Source organism: Triplophysa dalaica, chromosome 13 (assembly GCF_015846415.1).
Source record: "Triplophysa dalaica isolate WHDGS20190420 chromosome 13, ASM1584641v1, whole genome shotgun sequence".
Classification (NCBI taxonomy): Eukaryota; Metazoa; Chordata; class Actinopteri; order Cypriniformes; family Nemacheilidae; genus Triplophysa; species Triplophysa dalaica.
Window position 1 is genome coordinate 17,417,456 of NC_079554.1, and position 17,817 is coordinate 17,435,272.

Genomic DNA, 17,817 nt, shown 5'->3' on the forward strand with positions numbered 1-17,817 from the left:
AAATTAAAATGAGTGTCAATTAAAATGACACTATTTCATTGTTTATCCGTTTGAAATAGTTTAACAGAAGGGGGCTATAATATTTATAAACATTGCATTAAATGACGTGACATCTGAGCACGGTTTTTGACATTATGGAGACCTCCATGTGAGAAGATTAAATACTTAACCCAATGAGGTAAAATCACAAATAAAGATGCTTTATTTGTATTTCTTTATTTTAGATGTAATTGAAATCAAATGGAAACCTTTGCTAAGATGTCCTACTTTAATCTTACAAGTGTTGCAGAAGAGCTTTCAACAATGTTTCAAACTGTGCTCAGAAGACTGAAGTCTTTTAGATTTCAGGATGTCCTCAAATATTTCTCATTAAATCTTCTAAAAAACTAAATTACAATGCTATTTACATTACTTTATAGTTCTTTACTTTTAATGTATTTCACCAATTCTGTTGTTTGTGTCTATTTGCTTGGTTTCTCTTAAAGGAGCTGTGTCTACTTTTTGGAGGACCTATTGACTGAAATAACTAATTTTTTAGTTACTAAATTTCTTTCACTGGACCTTTAAACCAAATTCAAACTGACTCCATCAAACATCATCGAACACCGAAATTCTAATATAGGGTGAAATATTTTGTTGATGTTTGTCACTATTTGTTAGATTATTGTGAAAAAGCTTTTAGAAAGAGATCTGAGAGTTGATTTTTACATAAATAAAAAAGACCTGTGAGACTCTTACCTCTTTAAAAGAGCAATCTCTGAGCAACAGTGTTTTCCACTGGGTATTGCTGAGATATTAGTAAACGGGATGCAGAGGACAGAATGACTGAGAATGGATTATAACACAGCGGAGCTTGCCAACCTTTTTCTGACCCCTCTGTGCCTGGCAGATGGTATTCATTCTTAAAAATGGATTTGCAGTACCAACTCTCCTTGTGCCCTAAGGGTACATTACTGGGCCACTGGACATAAAATCAGAACCCAAAAAAGCTTACTTTGGATTTAGCATTAAAGTTTTCCGAAAGAACAGTATGTTTATTTGAGCATTGAGCTTTCTTTTGATTGATACACGGTCTGTTCTAGTGCACAGTGTGTTCAGACTCTGAGAAATGATTACACGGTATAAAGAGATCAGATTCACATTCTGTCCCCTGTGATGCTCAGAATGACTTATACAAGCAAGGCAACAAGTATTTTACCCAAGTTAAGCGGTGTGAACCATAAGACATGATTAAGAAATTATTAAACAGAACAAAAGGGTGTCATATTTTATGTTTAAGGTCTAGTGTATGAAACTTAGAGGCATCTAGCAGTGAGATTTCAAACTGCAACCGACGGCTCACTCCACCCCTCTCTTTGAAGCACTACAGTGGCTGACACAGAACTAGGATGTCATCACATTTTAGCTTCTTTGCCAAGGAGATGACGTATTTACAAAGCGTGGTCAGTAGAGCAGTTTGTCCTTTTAGGGCTAATGTAAAAACAACATGGCTAATTCCATGTAAGGGGACCTGCGGTGTATGTAGATAGAAATAGATCATTCTAAGGTTCTAACTCTTCATTATGTAAGGTCTTTATTACCTCTGAAGACATAGTTATATATATTTTATTGGTTTCTGTCAATAGATTACACATTGAAATGTTTCCTCTTATCCCATTTATCTTGAAAACATTCTTAAAACGATTTTAAAATAATATGTATTATTTTTGGTGACTCGCACTTACCCACTTCAAGTTTACACACTTGAGTTTAAAACAACTGAAACTATGTGAACAGGATTTACTTTCCTTGATTATAGACCTCCTAGATATTTATGTCCTAAACAATCATTCAGGAAATAGAGTTTAACTTTTCATGTATTAATGGTTCATGAAGACTTTCAGATTGACTTCAATAGCTACTCAGGTTATTTAGAAACCCTCTTGGACGCCTGATCTCTCTCTTTCTCTCTCTCTCCCTTGTCACACCTGCTGTGCAAAATGTTTGACTGTAGATTTGATAGCACAAGCTTGAACGTTTTAATTAATCATGTTTTTCAAAAGCAGCAGCAATGCATGCCTTAAAGCATCTTTCCCCATTAAACCAATTAACTAAAAGCTGAACTAATGAGTTTTTTACAATATTATAATGAGACGTGAATTCATGACACGGGGTAAGTTGCTTTGTCAATTGGACATTGTTCGAATATTCTTTGACTCCTAAACAAAATTATTTGTCACCCAGGACTGTACAATTCCTATTGATTTGAAGGTAGTTTCATGTTTAATTGAAGACACAAAATTAATAAAATTATAATTTTATGTATAAATTTGTTGTTTCTTGCCTTGATGTAAAATGAATACTGTGAATAAATAGTAGCTACACAATTTTCTGTTTCGTAATTTTCAAGATTTTCATTTTGGTCAATTTAAAACCTGTTGAGATTGTCGACTGGATATTTTTCCCAACGGTGGGTTAAAACAACCTACAATTTTTAAAATGCAATATAATTGAAGACTATTTATGCCGTGGCTGGTGCTTATGTATCAAAATATTACTTCGTGAATTAGGACATTTCGGTGCTCAGTACCATGAGTGTATTTGGATGAGATTGATCGACCAATAGCAGACAGTCGTAATTGTTTTTGTAATGTTGCCATGAGGCAATCAGCTCCAGAGTGCTCAATGATATTTTCATCTCAGGTGATTGGCTTAACCTGTAGTGGTCATGCACCAACCATTTGCACACTTTCTCTAGGCTTTATATTCTTTCCTAGTGAATGACAACAATGAGAAATTACTTAAAGTTACCAAGTTTAGCAGACAGGGTAAATTTTTTTACTTCCTTCCAAAAATTCACAAATCTTAGACTTTGTACCTGCCCTCAATGCCTGCAGCAAGTATGTAAAAGCGAAAGAGACTTGGCACAATATGATAATAAAATCACTCTGCTTTTCTAAAACTCTTCATAAACATCTCATATAAGAGGCTAAAGGCATATTCAGATCCGATTACCCTTATCCCTCTGAGGATTGTGTTTTTTCCAATCTTTTCCACCGCACCTTCTGACCTCCTTACCATCTAACATATTCTGCTGTTGTGTTTCCACAGTCACACATCTCATTGTTTATGGCCTTATTTTTGCTTCCCTCCGTCTCGCTCCATTGTGTTTGGATCCCTCCCATAAAAAGAAAGCGCTGGAAAATAGCCCTCTGACTTTTTTGAGGTGAAGATAAAGAGAGCGAGAGAAAAACACGAGTGCCTGGAGCATCTTAATGCTTTGGAAAGGGGGGGAACAGAGGAACGGGAGGGGGCGGGAGGTGGAGGGAAACCTAACTGGAAGGAACAGGTAAAGTGGGAAATTCTGTCGAAAGGAGCTCGGAAAAAGCGTCAAGGTGACATAACGTATGGCTGTTAAAACGCAAGCTCATAAAGGGTAAGGAAAGAGCTTGTAAATAAGAGAATGAAAATCCAACGTAAGCCATTTTCTACTCCCATAAATGCGGCGGTATGCGTAAGCGCTTAAAAATCTGTATGATCAGCATCGGAGGGAATCATTCTCAAGATACTCACCCTATGCATGAAAATTACAATGCACAGTTTATTTGATTAAAGTAAACACAAGAAATGTAATTGCAGTTATCACATTCTATAGGAAACTGTAAAAATTATTGTAAACACTTGTGGTTCTGTTTTAACAGAGATTCTTGTGTTGAAGCTCTGTCAAAAGCAAACTGTGGAAAAACTCGGCTTAGTCATTTACATTAGTCATCTATAAACACTATGAATCTCTTACGGTGACTAATTCTCCCGCCCCTCTTCTGCAGGTGAACACTTCAAAACTTCTCCTAAATGTTCACAACATATTTATTCACAATCAAATGTATTTTATTTGTGAAGTTTTGAGGTTGAAGGTTCAAATGGGATTGCACGTCACAATATATGTTGCTGTTTTAAAGCTTGGCATTTAGCTCTATCAGCAGGAAGACACTGTATCAGGTTACAACCTTTGAAATGCAAGGAGGAAAAAAGCGCGCTCCCCTCCCCCAACTCTGCAGACAGGGCTATTTGTAGCAGGAGCTTCCAAACAATGTCAGCGCAATCACACCATGCAGCAAAAGACACTGACAAATTTCATGCCTGGTTAAGCTCCTGTTGTTTGCTACTACCCCCCTCATCTCCCCCCAACACCCCCCCACCTCCAGTGATTTTGGTGTTGTTTCCATTACCGATGTCATTTTTTGTAAGATGTTAGTGCTTGGTGCTACACAATGTCAATGGTCAAAAAGGATCTACTTTTGCAAATTATTATCTTGAAGAATTGTAAGGTCTCAGTTATGTTTCATCAATGTCCAATATCTTTTTTTCAAACATATAGGTTTATAAATGAAATAAAATGTTTATTATTAAATACATGATAAATAAAATGAATACAATTAAATATATAACTGTATATAACACTATGTGTGGGTAATTCTTATTCTTAAAAATTTTCATAATTTCATATGACCGTTTTCTGTGCTACTACTTATTATTTGTCTTCTTCTGTTTTTACTGTATATGGTATATTCTTTTTATTGTATTGGTAATTTGTTTGTTCCTCTTCCGCCCTGTTTTCTTGTGAGAACTAAAGAAGTTCATTGTACCTGGTACAGATGACAATAAAGCTCTTGAATCTTCAATGTTGATATATACCCACAAAGATATATCGTTTTTGGACGTATTGGGACATTTTGGGTCCCCATGAGGAAAACAGCTCATGAATCAAACATAATTTTGTTTGTATAAAGATGTTAAAATGCAGAAAGGCTCAAGGTTAAAGGGATAGTATATACAGTATACAATCATTTCGTTTACAAAAACTCCCCATAAAGTCCCCAGAACACACGGAAACCCAACATTTGGACAAAAAATTTCTTGGGTAATTTTCAACCCAGCGTTGAGTCAAAATGGACAAACCCAACCATTGGGTTGTAAATTAACCTATGGTGGGTTGTTTTTACTTGAAATGCTGGGTGGTTTTAATTGTTGGGTCAGTTATGAACCGTTTGCTGGGTTGATTTAACCCAATGGCTGGGTTCGTCCCTTATTAACCCAACTCTGGGTTCAGTAGTGTGTAGGGCTACTCTAGAAGTTTAGATGTTAAGTGCATTGCTCAAATAATTTGAAAAATGCTTCATATTGTCCTGACGCTTAACCGGTACATCATTGATTTAATACCCACTCCAGTGCATGAAATTTAGCGGCATCTATAGCAATAAGGTTGCGAATCGCAACCAACGGCTCTCTCCACCCATTACTGCTCCCTTTCGAAGCACTACATTGACTGACATAGAACTATGTCATCACGTTTTAGCTTCTTTGCCGAAGAAGATAGCGTATTTACAAAATGCTCTTTGTTTGTCCGTTTAAGGCTACGATAGAAATAACATTGCAAATTCCATTCAAGGAGACCCGTGGTATATGTAGATAGAAATGTCTCATTTTAAGGTTCTTATAAAAACACAACTCTTCATTACGTAAGGTCTTTATACACCTTTGAACACATAGTTATGTAAATCATATTTAATTTCTGTCGAAAGGCCTCCAAAAAGTTACAAATTAGACCTTTAAATGCGCTATAATCTTAAAATCTTATATAAAATCTTACAAATACATGAATTTAATCTCTGACATTTGATTGCGATTCTGGCGTTTTTGAGATCTCCTCTGAAGCTCAAAAAGAGACCTATATAAGATTACTTCTCTCTTTAATCCAATTGCTGTTTAAGATCAATTAAGACTTTAAAAAGATCTCATCTGGGATTATTCTAGGTATGGTTTTGGTCCTCCTTCGATGGCGAACAAGATCCAAAGAGATTGAATAAACCTGGGCGCAACGTGGCGGTCAGCCATCTGTCTTCGAAATTTCAGATGCAGCCATCACCTCAGCCCAAAGCAGATGAAGAAGATGCAGTTTGCAGTCTGAGCAATGACTATAGCAGTGCAGGCAGCAGCCCTTGGCAATTAGAGGCTGGGTGAAATATTTGCTCACTGTCAGAGAGAGAGAGAGAGAGAGAGAGAGAGAGAGACTCCCTGTGAGGGGGGAGGTTCACCCAGGGAATTCGCACTCAGGAGCCCAGAAGCCGCTCGTGAGCTCCATATGATATGGAAGGTTGAGCAATGCTCTTTATCTCAGCCGTTTTTTTTCTGTGAGCACAGAGGATGGCAGGGGGCACTGCTTTTGAGAGTTTGCTCTTTACACTGCCGGTGAATTAACCTTCAAATCATCACTGTTATATCTTTGAGAGGTTAGCATTCTGCCTTCAAAGCTGCGCTGTGAAGTAGACAAAAATATTTGCACCGCAGAGATGTGTTTCTGAAGTAACCTTTAAGAAGTGGTTGCTTGCTTTTTGAAGTCTTTAATCTCTCAGTTGGGTTTTTTAAAGGTGTTACAACTCAAGACTGCAGGATTGTTGTGCCTGTTGATGCTCGCCTCCTCATGTTATCTTCCTCTGACCTCTGTACGTCTCAAGGTTAAGTAATGATATTACATGGTTCTTTAAGGACTGCTGTGAAGAAACATGGAAAACTGTCTGAAGTTTCGTTTTTGAAGTTAGCTGTGGCCTTTGCTGACACAATTAGAATTTTAGTGCCGTGTCTGTTTGGGAAAAACATTTTTGAGCGTCCCGACCAAATCCTTAAAGCACTATTAGCTCAGACGATAGATATGTGTTAATTTAACCAATGACAGGGGAACATATTTGCATATTTAAAAATTCTGGGTAATTGTAATGCAAAAATGACACACTTTCAGTTGTGATGTCATGGAGAGCACAACAAGAACACATGTATTTATATTTGTATTTTTGATCCCTGAGCAGGAAAGCTATTTTAATATGGTTTGTGAATTATTTGTATACCGTAGTTTCTTATATTCTGATAGCTTAAACTCGAATACGTTCAAATGCCATCTTGTTGATCTATTCTTGTGACCAATTGTCTCCACAAGGATGGTACATTTCTGACATAACCTGGTGGAAAACTGATTAATAAACATACTAAATGACTTCCATGAAGATACCAAAAGAACATTTTTATTAGTGGTTATTTGCTCCTTTATCATTAATAGAAATAGTGGTTATAGAAATTGAAATAAAGTAAATTAGTCTTGTACATCAGCTTTGTTCCCTACGGTAAAACAAAATGGCAAACACCATTTGAACATTGCAATTGCAAGTTAGTAAGTGCTATTAAGTCACTTAACTTTGAAGAGAAAAACTGATTCAGATTCTGATTTCAGTACCAAACATTTACAAGTGCACTTCCAAGAACACAATGTTGCTGTCCTTCCGAAACCTCATGTCTCCATAAATCATTATTATTTGTCAACCTTTATGTTTGTAACTGGGTTTTGCAAATATTTAACCAATAAAAGTATTAAAACAACACAGTATTTCATTTTAAATTGTAGAGTTTTTTTTCCATTTCCTGAAGAGCAGCGAATTTGGACATGTTAGGTTTCGATTAACAAGATTTAAATTTGAATCAATATAATGTTCAGTTATCTACTGTAATGAATGGACTAATGAATTTTATGCTGTCTTAAAATAAAGCTTTCGAAAGTAATCATCTTTAATGACACAAAATCTTCTAATGTTGTTAAGAATTACTAATAGCTCCATTTTTATGATTCTCTGTGTAATGGACCAAAGCTCATTCCACGTAGCCATAAGGCAATGTGCGCAGTAATGGACACTGAAATAGTGAACTGAAACTGAAGACATCTTTGGACAAAACGTGATACTTATACAAGCTAGCCACAAATTTAGGTCAAGCCACATCATCAGATTATCCCAGCAGAGGTAAAGTGTTAAAGAGAAGTCAAAAGAATAAACACTGAAGACAAATGTAATATTTATTGACTGTTAAAGTGAGTGATGCAGTAGATTAGATTTCTCAAATGCATGTTGGTTTTTTAGACGCACAAACCTCCTACCAAAGACAACATCTGTCACGACTCGCACGTCTTTTAACAACTTTTTTGAGAAATCCATGTGGCGACAGAAACAGTATGTGAAATACTTCCTTGCATTAAGCAAAAAAAACAAAAATATGAAAAACGAATGGTTTATTTTTTGTGACAGGTGCAGTGATGCAAATTATATATATTATACTACGTGCCATAGTATAATGTCTGCATCTAAGTAATTTCTCAAATGACCTTGAGTTGAGCTACAAAAATAAGTTCTATGCAATATTTTATATCAGTCTAGATCAATGCACTGAGTAGCATTTCCTTGCATAAAATACAAGAATATGAGTTTGCCTGCTGCTATCCAGGTCAGTAGCAGCACAGAGAGTCAGTGAGAAATCCTTAACAACACGCTTCACTGGACCCAACCAAAATAGTCCAGACTAAAGTTAGCTCAGCACAGCACAGCGTTGGACGGCCCTCCACCATGGAATTCATTAACACTTGAATCTCACACTTCACTCTTATAGTAGTTTGAATGAGGACAGTTTTTTTTCTCTCTCTGTCTCCGTGGATGAATTATTCATGCAACATTTTTCCATGTGGAACATTATCACCCTGAAATAGTTTACAAAAAGCAGTTAGGCTATAATATCTCTGCAGCCAACCTCTATGGATTTGAACGCTAAGTCCATTTTAATTCACATTACGCAGTGAAATATGGCATGTGGTTGTTTGCACCTATTTGTGGGTGTGATGGAAGTAAAACTATGGCAATATACATAGGCTCATGGGCGCCATAAAGGGGTGGAAGGTTAGAACGATTCTAAGGGGCCAGGCTGATTTAAGGCCCAGAAGAGCAGACCCCCTTTTTATTTTCCTATTTGTAGGGGGCCCAGAAATTTTGGTTTCGCCCAAAGTCATAAAACATTGAATCCAGGCTCTGTTTATGCATGTTTACATGTTACTCATTCTGCTGTCAAAATTCCAGCTCAGTTATAACCTCTTGAACTAGGTCGATGGTGGGTGCAGTCGGGCATCAGTGGTCATCGTATGAATTCAGTGTTTGAAACGGACCATTAAGAGTTAAATTTAAAGTCAGGGTGCGGTTTATTATTCTGACTGTTTATCGTGGAAACTGGGTGTCAGGTCAATTCCTGTCAACATTTAATTCATCACAATCAAATTGATTTTGTCATTAATACACTCCTAAAAATATTTTGGCCTCTACTCTGTTGGGAAGTGTGGCTTAATTTTTTTCCTTAATGTAAACGATAAATAATCCGAATTTGCAGCACACAGTTTACAAACATTTTTTAAAAATGTTTTATAGTCTAGAAGACTAAGGGCCCAGCTTGCGGCAGCAAACGCCTCTTTTGGTGAAAGAAAAGCTACTGTCAGTATTTATTTAAGAAACGCAGTGAAAATTAAAGACTGACCTTATTGAATGTGAGATTAGTCAGAGTTTCCTCTTCAGAAGCAAACTTTTTGAAAGGAGAGTATTAAAATGAATCATGTGACGCGGTTTACTAAGTTTTGCGCTCGTCCTTGTACTATTATTTACTTTTGTCAACCCCCCCCAAAGTGTAAACTTTACGATAATTTGCGCTGCTCTAATTGCATTAGTCATTATGGGAATGAAAAATTACGCCTGTGTTTTCTAATATGCGCCTTGTTAGTAAATCACCCACATACATTTCCATTCTTCTCTTTATTGAAATTGCGCTCTCATGCGATTTTGCAATGTTTAGTAAATCTGGCCCTTAGAATGTAAATTTAGGGCTTTTATTCATATGAAAATAAAATGTTAAGAGTCACAGTGGAACCAACAGTATGTGTGTATAAGTTTTGTTTGGGCAGATGCCTCCAGTTCTCAAGATCATGATTTGTGAAAGCTCAATGTAAAAAAACATTGAGGGAGGGGAAATGTTGTCAAATGAAAATGCGTTTAATACAACCACACAACTGAAACTGTCATCTGCTGCAAAGCTGGAGAGGGAATTAGTGCATCTGATTATTGCACACAAACCATTTGCCTAAGCAAAATGTAAGAAATAAATAACGTCGATTATGAATGTACGACTCAGAATTCTTCTGGAAATTCACAATGTGTGTTAACCAAAAAAAAAACACATGAATGATTAATCTTGCATATCAAAACGGATGATATTTAAGAGACAAATATTTGCTCTGCTATGATCTCTAGACTAGTATTTCCATTTATCAGACATCTTTATCCAAAGCAACTGACATTACATGTGTTTCCTGGAAGTGGTACCCATGACCTTACCATTGCCAGCCCTACCGATTGAGCCAAAGGAGCAGAGAGCTGCAAGCTGTAACAGCTGAAAGATAAACGGGAGGCAATGGAGTCCGATCCTGCTAAATCTGTTCTGTAATCAGTGCAATAAGACTGAGAAATAAGGTCAGCATGTGAGAAAGAAACCTGACAAGGAGGCAACATCTGAAAGCAGGCCACAGCAATATCTTGTCAGTCACTGCAAACTTAACCGTAATGATCATTCCACCTAGCCATCTTCATCAATCTAGGGCCAATCATCTCTCATGGGGAAAGAGAGAGAGAGAGAGAGGGGATTTGGAAAAAGTGGGACGAGAGATGCTGAGTGACATCTCAGCATGGAAAAATATGAGCCGATCGCTTTCTTTCCCTCTCTGGCACCGGCGCGGTAATTAACAAGGGCAGAAATGAGATCAGCTGATGACTAATGGCTAATTATCACTTATGTCTGTTACTGCAGATGGCTGCACAAATATAAAATAACAGCAGCGGTGAAGAATACTCCACGATTCCTCTGCCGCTGGCGGGCATGTCGGCTCAATCCCGAGCGTCTTGATAATATCTGACACGGGGAGGAGGACTGGACTCTTGAAGAAGCACCGCATGAGGCTGCTTAGGAGGTCGGAAGCTGCCAGCTTGAACCAGAATCACAATTATGATTAAAATGCAATAAAAATACATACTTCATGCTATTCTTGGTCCAGCCACTCTTCTGATTTCACTGATTTTGGGCCTGGCATGAACTACATAAAGTGTCGTTTTCATATTGAAATTGAGATTGGCAGTATGAGAATCCAGCAAATTATTTTGGTTGTTTTTTTGCATGGTGTATAATTTTGTGCTAAATTCATATGTGCAGAATGGCTGCATGTGGTAAAATCAGTGTTTGTGAATCTGGTAGCTGTAAGCCAGTGTTTGTTGTGATGGTAAGCATGTAAGTATAGGGAAGGAGGAATTTGCGTTAAAGTCAGGCTGTAGCGATCTTCAAGAAAGCGAATGCTGCCTTATGGTGCCAATGGCTAATGTATACCCCTTTGAGCCAACCAGATAGTTCACAATCTGCATGTAGGCTTTAGTGGGGCAAACTGGAAAATATTGCTTATTTGAACCACACTGATCTTGGTTTTTGTAATAACAATTTCATTTTTAGCATAAACCATTTGAAATTTCATAGACAGAGATAACATTTGTTGTTTTAATGAAGGCTGTTTCAAGATATAGGCCCTATGGAAAGATGCTGTACTGTGCAACAGGTAAATCAACAGGTAAATTTAAAGTCCCAGCGAAATTAAAATGGCAATTTTTCATGAAATATTGTCAAACGTTTATCAATGTGGGTCATTCTATTTTAAAAGTTTCTGTGCCTGCATAATCTTTAGTTAAAATCTGAAAATGCACTTCCTTCCTTTAATGATTATTGCTATTAAATGATGTATGTTTGACAGCTTGGGCAGAGCTTAGGAAAAATAAAGCCATTTAAATAAAGTGAAAACAAAGTAACCATGTCTCCTTTCTGGGCCCTATGGAAACCAAAATTTCTGGGCCCCCTACAAATAGGAAAATAAAAAGGGGGTCTGCTCTTCTGGGCCTTAAATCAGCCTGGCCCCTTAGAATCGTTCTAACCTTCCACCCCTTTATGGCGCCCATGAGCCTATGTATATTGCCATAGTTTTACTAGAAATATTATGGTTAAACTATGTTTTCTGTAGCAAATAGTTAATCTGTATTTGTTTTTACAAGAATTGTAACAAAACTATGTAAGGGTACTGTGTCAGAATCACATCAAAGTGTGTATTTATTCATGCTAGTATTTAATAAAGGAATAAGCGATTTTCACTGGCGCGGAGCGCGAGAGTATTCTGACTTTATGTACGCACTCACCACGTACTTGAAGTGGATTATGGGATTTCAGCGAGCTCTGTCGCTGCGAGTGGTATTGGGCCATTACAGTGAATATGGTAAGAATCTGGATTTTGAAACAGCAAACGCGGTGCAGTTAGAGCAGGTAGAGCTTTTTCCGTGAATGACGATGCCACATTATGCGCGCTCGCGCTTGATGCAAAATATATATTCAGAGTCAGAGACATTTTTATTTTACACAGGCTAGTGCTGTTTGTAGGCTACAATTAGAAGGTTTGTATGTTACTTATTTTGCCTTTGAGGAATACATTGGTTTAAATGTTATTTTAGTTTTTAATTATAAAATGCGTACTGTTAGCGTCACTTCTTGCTCCAGTTAAGTATCTACGTTCACAGACCAGCTTCAGATGAAATCATTCAAAGCAACGGTGGCTTTGTTAACGCAGATGCGTTTAGGTGTTTGCAATCTTTTTGTCCAACATATTTGTTGGCTGAATTGAGCTATGATAGGCTTTATCACACACACACTTCACTCACGCTGGGAGCAGGTTTTTATCTGAGCTCTGTAACTGGGTCATTTTATAGTTGCTTCTGTTTGATTACCCAAGAGACTTCGTTGTTTGCCATTCAATTATGTAAAAGGTTTGAAACCCCTATTGCTATGCTAATATTATGTATGTCTATGGAAGTCATATTCATACATTTTCTGTAAGGTTTGCAATAGAATGTGAGAAGGCTTTTTCTCCATTTAAGTAGTAATGTGTCATCTCTATGCATCATTTCTAACATGCCTAGGAGGCTTTTATGCCTTTTCAAGAACAGCAATGAGACTTATAGCAAGTCAGTTTAAAGATCCTGTAGCTGAAACAGATTTGTCCTCAGTTATATTAGTACGGCATTTCAAGTCTTATGTAGATCCATGGGTGAAGAGATGATGATGGTTTAAAGGTATGTATTGGACAGAATTACTTGGCAATATGGGTTTTGTTTAATTTTACAAAATGTGCAGAAAAAAATCTAACAGGAAATAAGGAGTACATTGACTACAGTTTTATTGGTTATTATATATCTGAAGATATACTGTTAATAGCAATTTTCTGTAACCATTTTCATGTGCCTTAACTTTGCAAGCTTTGTACGTGCCAATTACATTCCAAGCATTTTATTTTACTTTTGGCCACTACTGTAAGGCGTGTGCTTTTTATCTGCACTTCCTTGATTTTTTTAGCACCAAATAGAAAGTTGATGTTATTGTCAACTTCATCCCAATCACTTTCCCCAAATCCAATGAATTCGCAATACCCAACAATTTAATAAAGGACAGTGACTGAAGATAGGAGTTTGAGCCTTGATAAAGCATCATGACGGTATTCTTAAAGAGCTCCACCTTTGTGCTAATTGCCAAGTCACCAGATGGAACTATAAGTAATATTTTTTTAGGAAAAACTGTTTCATTAACAGCTGAGTGACCCATTCCAACAGAAACACTAGTGCTCTTATAAGAACACCTGTCTCTGTTGCCTGTCAAGAATATTATGTAAGGAATAATTGACACCTTCAAGTAACACATCACATACTTCCGAGACAGAGCTTTGTACTGACAGCCATACGTTCGGCGTTGACTGTCTCATGTTTTATTTATCCTTGAATGGGAACACATATGGTGTCTGTATGTGCAACAATTACAAATAGAGTTTTGTTACAAAGCTCAAGGTAAAAACACAGACAATACGTTTTATAGTCTTCTGGTATTGTACTGTATATCATTCACCTTTCCCTCTTCTCTTCTTGAATTATAACTATTTTTGAAATCTAGTCTACATGCAATTATTGCTTTCTCATATTATCCAAAAATCTTTCCTTAGGATATTTCTAAGTATAATTTTATAATAATAAAAAACTTAATTTTGCCTCCTTTACTTAAAATATGACAGGAGAAAACAAATTTACAGCCGTCAAAAGCCGTTCACTACAGTCATACTGTAAGCCAAAAAGAAAATTTGATGCAGTCGAATTCTGAAATTCCTAATACTAGAATTCATAAGGATGAGATCTGGATACACTTCAGTTTACCCAGAGGTGTTCAAGCATGTGCTGTGTCTTTTATCTGGTGTTGGCAGGGATTGACATATTGCTTAGATAGTAATGGCAACATTATTCTTGTGCCTGGGACTTATTTTTCTCCTTATGACTGTGTGCTGTCATTTTCTCCACGAGGGCTACAGACAATAATGGGATATGACCATGAAATAGTCAGATGATCTGAGCGGTTGCTCATTTTGTACAGTTGAGCCAAACTGTAGGTAGAATTGATGATGTATAGAGTTGCTAAAAAATAGAGAATTCAATTAATGGGTCTCAGAGATCCGAGTACATCACCTGGCTTATCCTTAGAATAAAAGACCCAGACGCCACATTTAGCTGGATTTGGTTGGAGGTAAATAGCACCGCCATCTTGGAAAGGTGTGATGTGCTGTTAAACTGACAAAATGACATTGTACAATCAGTGAATGGCTATATAGGTGAACAGGACCAACAAAAAAAACAAAAGAAAGCAACATGTTTAATAGCAGCTTAATGGAAACAGGTAAATTCAATCAATTTTGTTTTATTATTCTCTATAGTTCATTGAAGCCTTTTTTGTGTGTGTTCTAGAATAACCATTGAACAAAGTAGCTACTGTAGTGTACTGTTCAGTGTGGTATCCAGCCCTCAGATTTTGTTATTTCAGATGTGTTAATAAAACAATGAGAAGCATGACAACAAAGCACTGTTTCAGAGAGGTTCATCTGTGGGCTCTCTTGGAAAAGATGACTAGCAAAGAATGTACCACTTGTGTAAGCAAAGGGATTAAAACATTTCTTTCTTTCTTTTTTTCTTTGAATGCGAGGACCCAGCTTGAATGTAAAAAGTTACCTTTCCATGATTACCTCAAATGCCTTTCATACATCTTCCACTGCACTGGCCAAGCTCCCTTAATAGTCATCCATTATGCTCTGTATTTGAAGTAAAGTGGTGAATACTTCAAGGGGGATTTGGGAAATGCCACCATTGGTTTGAAAAGGACTTAAGGGTGTATAAATGAGCACGGCTGCTCCAGTAGAGGATTGCTGTGTGAAAGACTCACTTATGACTTACAGCCATAGCCGGATGAAACCGTAGGCGCATCAGCCCCCCGTGTCCTTAAGTCACAGATCGTTCAGCCCCCTTACTGTGCTTCTAACCTTTACACATACACTGGGCTCAGGAAATTATTTAGTACGTTTTATAGCCACTGGATGTTTAAATTTTTATACAATAAATAATAGCTTATGATTACTTTACTCTTTGTTTAGATTATCATTTTAAGAATTCTGTTTTAATGAAACAATTCAACTACTGGGAAATAGTAATACCCCTTTAATACAAATAAAGCCAATAAAGCTACAGCTAAGCAGTTATTCTTTGTCAGTAACCAAATGATTGAATGCATGATAAGCAATGGCTTATGGGCAGCTCCCATGTCTGTCAGCTCTCAACACAATAAGGTCCTTTGTTCATCCGTTTTTTTTCACAGATTTATGCCTTGTCTGAACTGTTCATTTTCTGTGATAAAGAACAAAGGGATCATAACTAGGTTATGTCTACACTGTAGACTTAATAATTCCGTAAATATGAATTTATTAGGGAAAGGCATGGAGAGTATGATGTGCAGACGTCACGTGGATCCAGTGGAATCTGCTGGTCGGATGATGATTTGATAATGGGAATTAAGACAGAACCCATAACATCATCTGTTTGGATTTGAGTTAAGAGGCTGAGTTAGAATTACAGCATGCGTTCAATTGTTGTGTATGGGAGAGCAATACATTCCATTTATCTGCAGTAATGCGCCTCATTAAATGTTAAACAACAAAATGATTTATCACAATAAAATAAACTCAATGTCCTACAGAGAGGAGTATATTCCACTTAGTACTGATATGAGGCAATAGGGGAGTATTCCAGCAAGCTCATTCCATCCCCATAAGACATACCAACAGCCATAAGCTGTTCTTTAATATCCTCTGCAAACATCAGCAAATGGCTCATGCTGTTTCAAAGTCCTTGATGTAGCACATGTGACATTCAGCGTGATTTGCCTTGATTAAATATACCAGGCAACTGATAAAATCCCATATCCTTTCTTCATCAACATAGAATAGCCTATATGCAGGTTGTTACAGCACACATGCCCTTTTCTTAGATACTATCAATAATTGTTAATATGTAGAGATATTACCATGCTTTTGTCTTTTTTAGCTTGCAATGCAACCACTGAAAATTATGTTGGCATTAACTTAAAACAACACACTTTTAGGTTGGCATAACTCTGGGCCATAAATGCGCGCAAGCATTTTGGCACCACGTCACAGAATAAAACACTGGCAGAATATTATCTCATAAAAAACATAAAATCAATTCAGTTATAACAGTTTCATCCTCTTTTCCTCACAAACAGACATCCTGAGCAAACATTAATATAGACTTTGGTTACTACAATTTTCAGGTTAGGTCTTAACTACACTCGGGTAACCAAAAGTATATATTTAAAGGGATGGTTCATTCTTCAAAATATCTTTTTTTGTGTTCTGAAGAAGAAAGTCATACAGGTTTGAAATGACAGGAGGGTGAATGAATGATGACAGAATTTTCATTTTTAGGTGAACGATCACTTTAATGTTACATTTAATGGCAGAATCTTTTCTTGGAATGTCTGTGTTTGAGGTTCATATTGACTGGTAACATAATTTCTTTTCTCAATATAATTTATCGATGCTAGTAATGCAGATAATGTATTCCCATTCTTAAGATCTTTGTTTTCAAATTCCAAGAGTTGTTTTTCATGATCACAGTCACAGATACCTGTCTCATACAACACTTGTTTAGCTTCCTCGGACATATGACTACAGTAGAAATATTTATACTTACAGAGAAGCTAACCTTTCGTCTGGAATCATAATCACTAACTAGTGGATGTTACCCTGAGGGAAAATGGACCAGTACAAGGCTTCAATTTGTCATGGCTTGTCAGGCAGCCTTGTTCGAACCTTAGATCTTTAGGGGATACCGTGTGGTTAACAAGCCCAACACAACTTGCCTAAATGATTCATATCTATTTCTATTTAGGCCTCATTATGATATGAAATTATATAAACATTGTTTGTAAAACTTGGATTATTTAGAAATAAATTATTTAGAAAATTTTGTGAGTTGAATTGCAATTTATCATATGAACAACCAGGCAGGCAGTGATTAATGCAAACTTGGTCACAACACAACAACAGCTTATTTTGAATCACACAAAAAAATGAGTCAAGAGTCAGTTGTCATGTTTATATTTACATTTAGTCACTCATTTAGCAGACGCTTTTATCCAAAGCGATTTACAGAGAGTTCAGGGAGCAATAAGCGATATGTCATACAAGAGCAATAATAAAATAGGTGCTAATACAAGTTATAGATTCAACAAAGCTAGACCAATACCAGAGTTTTTCCTGGCTCAAAATGAGGTGGATGTGGTGCCATCCTGATCTTGTTCATACAAGTAGGCCTACCGTACCATTAAGTGGCTTAACCAAATTGACTTTGAGTTTGACATATTATAGGTTCTAATAAAATTAGATAAAATTACAATTATTAAGTTATATTAAACATTAGTTTTATTCAAGCAAACTGATTTTTTTTATGAAATTAAGCTTTCTTA